Below are 6497 nucleotides of genomic sequence, written 5' to 3'. Positions count from 1 at the left end.
CTTTTTAATGGCTTGCCAACCTGAAGATATTTTCATAAAGACAGTAAACAAAGAGGTCTCATGTCCCTTAGCAGATTTCCTTAATCAAGGTGGTTGGGTATCCTATTTTAAGACAGGAGAAAATAACCAATCCAAACCAAACCAGGATTCGCAGTGATTGTTACAACATGGAAGCAAGTCTGCTTCTGCTGGAGAATTTGCTTTAAATTGTTCTCTAAGTTCCAGCCATTACTGAGCAACTTCCCAGAGCATCAGTGTTAAGCAACAATGTATATAAATAGCAAGTTTTAAAAGTATATTAACAAATTATAACCATGTACTTAATTCAGCTGTACAGAATTCAGTTCTATACTGCTAGAGGGATGAGAATAAGAGTTTTTACCTATTCCAGTTAAAAACCAAACCAAACCAACAAACATTTAAAACAAACAGAAAACCCAACAAAAACAAAAAAAACCCAAACAAATCAAGAAAGGAAGTATCGTCAGCAATTGGTTTACTCCTTTCTTTAGTCACCCTGCCACAAACGGAACAGGGCACATATGACAGCATGGTAGTATAATCCAGGTGGGAATGGATGCATGAGCCATGAGAGTAGAGCAGGTTGGGTTTATTTTATATATTTATATTGTCGTATATACACACACTTATATATAGTATATACACCAGCTGAAGTTCTATACACATACATTCATACGCATGTCCTTTCTCCTTAAATTCAATTCTGCTCTTACATATGTAGGCCACACACACAGCTCCCACAGATATAAGTGGCAGTGCATATATGCATCTTTGGGCTAAACCTACTTTATCTAGAATGTCTAAAGCATGAAGTCCAGCTTCATTTTTTAATGCTACTTTACATTTAACTTCTATTCACTCTACATGAACATCAACGATCCCAAACAAATGCAGAGAAAAGCACAGGGTTTGTTTTGGATTCTTGAGCAATCATTTCCAAGATCTACATCACTATACAATGTGTCATATTTTATAGACTATCCGTCCCATTACGAGCTGCACTGCAACAGTGCTAGGGGCGAGCAGGGAAGGAATCTAGGCCTTTATTCTTGAAAGCTAACTTTTATATACACACAGCTGAACTGCATCATAACTTCAGTGTTAATTCTTATGAATGTAATGTATATTATAAATTGGTATTTTTAAAAGAAAATAAAAACTAATAAAGGCAACAGGCTTGCACAAATAGGTATTTTCCACATTCCTTTTACCAAATAGTTAAAGAATATAGGTCTTGCTTGGGAGATATGGAGAGAAGTCATAGGCCCAACTCACACACCTGTGATATTAACATAGCTTATTTTCATTTTCTCTGTGTTTTCCTCATATTAAAAATGAAAGCACAGAAAAATAATACCTACTGTAGCCTTACCTCAAACATCCATCCCATGTTTGCTCCAGCTCTTCTATCATAACAGCATTCCCAAATATGCCCTGTGTGCTCTCAGTATATGCTCACCTGCTATCCAGCTGCAGCTCATTAAGCTGCACACCTGCAGTGACTTAACTTGGGCTTTACTCAGCTCTTAATCCACCACAGCAACAGCAAAACTGTTTGCTCTTCACACTATTATTAAATATTTTCTTCTCATCAGGGTTTTCGCAACTATGATACTCTCTGCCAACTTCCCTGATAAATCAAACCTCTAATATTCAGCAGGTATCTGAAGAGCAGCTATTTACTATACCAAGTACATGCAAATATGTAACTATTTAGAGAAAAAAAAAAAGGTAATTTCCAGCTTTGGTGATGTGTATGACCATTGCATTGAAAGGTGCAATCAGTTATGTAACCACATGTCACTCAATACTTTAGTGTGTCAAGAGATGCAAAAAAAATTTAAAGCTTTTTCTTTTCACTTAACCTAAACACGATTTTAACTAAAAATACTTATTATGGGGACGGCCTCTTCGTATTAATATTCTGACTTTTAAATAATGTCTGTACTTAAAGTTTCTGGGAAGCATACATTTATGTATCTCCTGTATATGCAGAAAGAAACAGAGTAGAGGAAGTTAGAGCTGCCATCAGGGAAAGAGTACTTGGCAGAGAAAAAAAAGCCTTGCTGTGGATGTCTTTAGTATCACTCAGATTTCTAGAGATGCTCTGTTTGCAAATGGTTTCATGGCCTGTTCTGTGGAATTAAAGTAAATTTCCAACCACAGATGAAACTCTACAGGCAGAGATCCCCAGGGGGAACCAGTGGTGGAGATTTCCCTCTTGTGAGCCTCCATCCATAGGGCTGAATTTATCCCTGAAGTAACTCTACTGATGTTGTTAATACTATATGACAGATGAATTTCCCTTACCTCATTTGTTTCATTTTTGAAGGTAAAGAGGCCAGGCCAGCCACTCCAAAAGCATAAACCACCTGACTTCCATTGCTACCTGTGCAGCTACAGCAATTCAGAGCCAGCTAAGAATCTGACCCACTGTCTCTAACAGTGGGTTAGATTTTACGGTCGACGTGGGATGATTTTCCAGTGAAGTATGTTGACACTAAAATAGTCCCAACCAGTTTAGACCTGGATTCAGGTTACCTCGGGTTGGTGTACCGGGGGATGGAGGTATACAGAACCCTCTCCAGCTTAAGGATATTAATAGCAGTTGAGTACAAGAGGCAGGAGGTAGTGACGGCATGTGTGTTGCCCACAGAGCTTGAGATGTATCATTCCTAGATAAGTTAATGGTGATCAAAAGTCTCACCCCTCACAGATAGCTGGTAATTAAGGCTGTGTTAGACGCTAGGTTTCAGGCACAGAGTACATACTACTGCCCTTAAAGTCTTGAGAGCTACCATTTCTGAGTTAGCCACTCAGTCACTCCTGTGATATGTTCCCTCTACCTTCCACTAAGAACTGCTGACCTTCATGCCCACAGAACTGCTTTTGCAAAGCAGTGCAAAGGTCCATAGCTTCCATGCTCCATTTTACATTGACTATGTGATTTATGAGCAGAAATCTTGTAAAAATGGAATTTCAGCTGCACTTCCTTCACTGACAGGTTGGCAAACATCTTATAAATCACAATGCTAGTGCCAAAATCCCTGCCAGTGATCAACAGATTTTATTGAGCTTCAATAGCCTCCGAAACCAAGTTCCACACAAGCTTGTTCTAATTTATTATTAACTTGCTATTAGAAAATGTCATTGAATGAACAATATTTGGTACAATGCCAAGTACACAAAACATCTGCAACAACTGCAAATAAATTATATCTTGTGATAATCTGAAATAACATATTTCTTATTGTATCCTGGGAAGAACAGGGAAAGTAACTTGCTTATAAAACCACCACAGATCCTGTGCACCATGTAATGTCTCATTTTATGCACTGACTTTCTTCACTTCTGTGCAAACAAAGCCATTGTTAAAATGCACAAAGAGCTGTGGCATATAATACATGCAGCTATGAAACCATGAGTGCTGCTACGTGTTGAGTCTTTAAATGGAAGGTGGCACATCTGCTTTTGGCATAGGAGTGTAAATCAATCCAAGATGTTTATTAAAGAGTAAGTAACAACCTGTCCACGCGCTCTTTCTTCCATCCAGCCTTGGTTTTGTTCTTGCTTTGTTATTTTCCTGGCAGTTAAATATGGGCTCTGCACATTGAAAGTATGTGTTGTTTCTTCACATACCGATAACATAACATGTCACATAATATTTAACAAGTATGTGATGGGGAATGGTTCATACAAAAACAAAGGCAAAATGAGGTGGGGAGGAAGGGGTAAGTACAAACAGCTACACCACAGTGACTGAGAGGTTTATTACTCTGGGTAAAGCAACTATGTTTCCTAACACTTTTCAAATGGATACCAAGACCTAGATTTGATTTCAAGTTCTAGCTCTTGGCAATTAGTGAGCATTTCTTTCTCACCAATCAGAGGCATAAGCAAGCATTAAAGAATGGATTAGCCAATATGGCTTAGCTTTGTATTTACTGAAGGTATGTATACCTTCCACAATTGGGTCTGCCTGATCAGGACTGGTAGGAGCCTAAGTCTTTTAGCACTTGCATGGGTTGACTATCAGGAAAGACAACATAATATTAGCACTGTCCAACATTGGCACCAGAGGTTGGCCCTTTCCAGAACAATTGTGTAGCTTGTACATGTTCCTCTCCCACTGACCGAGGAGCTCTAGGGTCTGCTGTAGAACAGCAGTCCAAGGACAATACCTTTTGTGGGCAGCCTCTTTCATGGGCTACATGCATGAAGCAGCACTAAGAGAGTGGGAGTGGGGAAGGAGGCAGTGGCTTTAGGCCTGTGGGTAGAGCCTGGGGCATGCAGTGCTCCTTCCTCTTCCATCAAAGGATGCACAGGAAAGTGTCCCAGGATGCCTGGGGAGAGGGACTCCGCCACAGCTAGGCAGGAGGAGCAACACATTCCATGTCCCAGTGAAGGGCCTACTTTGTAGCATGTTTTTTAGTAACCACAGGTAGAAAGAAAATACGATGGATGTGGTCTTCTTGACTTCCAGGTGGGGACATGATAAGAAAGTGATGCTGCTCTTCAAGTGCGTTTTGGAAACAAGATATGTCCTCTCAGACAATGAAAGGCTCATCCATTGGAAAGACAATCTCTCTTTTGTATGCTGGCAGTGGAAAACCATGGTGCTTTCCTGGCTCATTTTTAAGAGAGGAAGTTGGAAAACGGACTGGTTGGTGGGAGATGGTTCAGGAAGGCTTGTTGTGCAGAACTGGGGATGGTTGTGAGCAAGTTTCAACAGAGATCCATGCTGGACAGGGAATAGAGGCTGCTGGAAGTGTGCCAACCAGTGTTTTATACTTGCACATTTAATTGACTGAAGTGACCTCCAAACATCTTCTGTAATTGTTCATTTCTTCTTTGTTAAAATAGACAGGATATATTCAAAGGCCAGATCCATATGCATAAGTTTCAGTGATAACATTACCTATCATCAGCTCTGTCCCAAAAGTAGCAGATTGCTGTAAATTTGTTAATTGGGTCTCTTTTCATGTATAGCTGAAACATAGCTGCACAAGAGACCCCAGTGGTTTTGCTCAGCAACACAGAACATACCAGGACAGAATTTATACAGCAGTTACCACTGCAGGCTAGAATTATCTTGATTAGAGTTGTTACAGCACCCTGTTATAATATTTTAGCCAGGGCAAAAATATTAATTAAATTAAATCAAAATACTTGGGTACATCAGAAAAGAAAAAAAGAAAAAAAGCCAGTAATACTTTCTCCCCTGTATTCCACACACTCTTAAGTTTCTTCTTTTCTTTTCTCTTTTTTTCTTTTCTCTCTTTTCTTTTCTTTTCTTTTCTTTTCTTTTCTTCCATATGCCTGATAATGGGACTCTGTGGAACTGAACCTTTTGCAAGTCACTGGTGCCAGCTTTTTGCAGAGTGCCTCGGACAGGTCTCTTCATTTCCATTTCATTTTGTCTTTCTATGGCTGACACATATTGTTATTTAAATGAATGCTTTTGAACTCAGATTTTTTAAATGCAAATGTGTGCTGCTTCCCTACTGAATGGAAAACATCAACACTTCTTTTTCCCTATGAAAAGCAGGATAAAGAGTAATATTCTTAGGGATGAAGGTGGGTTGGGATGTTACTTTTCTCTGAATTTAAGCTAAAAAGGGGAGACAGACACAACGGTGAAATATCAAAATATGATATGATTAAAGCAGTATTATACCTTTTAAAGAACAGCTGAGGTAGGGAAGATGCCAAGACACAGCAGACTGGTCACACTGCCTCAAGGCATTCTGTATAAGAAGGTTAGGGGAGTACACACAGAAGTGGGAGACACTACATGCCTCCAGCAATTTTAAGGTGCTCTATCCCGTCCTTCCTTTTGAAGGCCGTGACTCATTTTAATTTGAAAGTAGGTGTCCTCTCATTTTTAATTTTTTGGAAGCAGTTTACCAGGAACCATAGGCTGAACTTACAGAACACCTTACAGGGAAGTAATGGGGAAGAGAAAAAAAAAGAACAAATCCTTGGTTCCCTTTAGAGTATACTGCATTCATGTCTTCAGGCTTTTCTTTTACCTATAATACCTAGAAGTGTACTTTTTTACAAAAGGTGAACGTGGAAGTTCTCCAGTAATCACATGGCTACTGGAGCTGGAGCTTTCTGCTCATCAAATATTACAAGATATGCAAAAAACCACATCCCATGACCCCACCATCAGAAGGGTTGGTAACACCTGAGTTACATCCATACCTGATCTCTGCCAGACCAAGAGGCATGTGACACTGAAGAATGTGGACTGTCTCACCCCTTTTCCCATTGGATAAGCATCCATCTCACAGCAAAAAATGCCACAGTCCATGCCCAGTAGCACCCGTGCCAGCAATATTAGCAAACAGACCTCAGAGACTGAGCTCCCCTTTTAATCACAGAAGTTGTTGTTTTCTTTCAGTGTCAGTAGCTGTTGTTCCAGCCCAGGCTTTCTACATGTTATTCCTGGACTAACGAAAAATTGAAGTGCT

The sequence above is a fragment of the Accipiter gentilis genome, chromosome 4 (genome assembly GCF_929443795.1).
Source record: "Accipiter gentilis chromosome 4, bAccGen1.1, whole genome shotgun sequence".
Lineage (NCBI taxonomy): Eukaryota > Metazoa > Chordata > Aves > Accipitriformes > Accipitridae > Astur > Astur gentilis.
The sequence above is the reverse complement of the archived record's forward strand: the minus strand, read 5'-3'. Positions refer to the sequence as shown.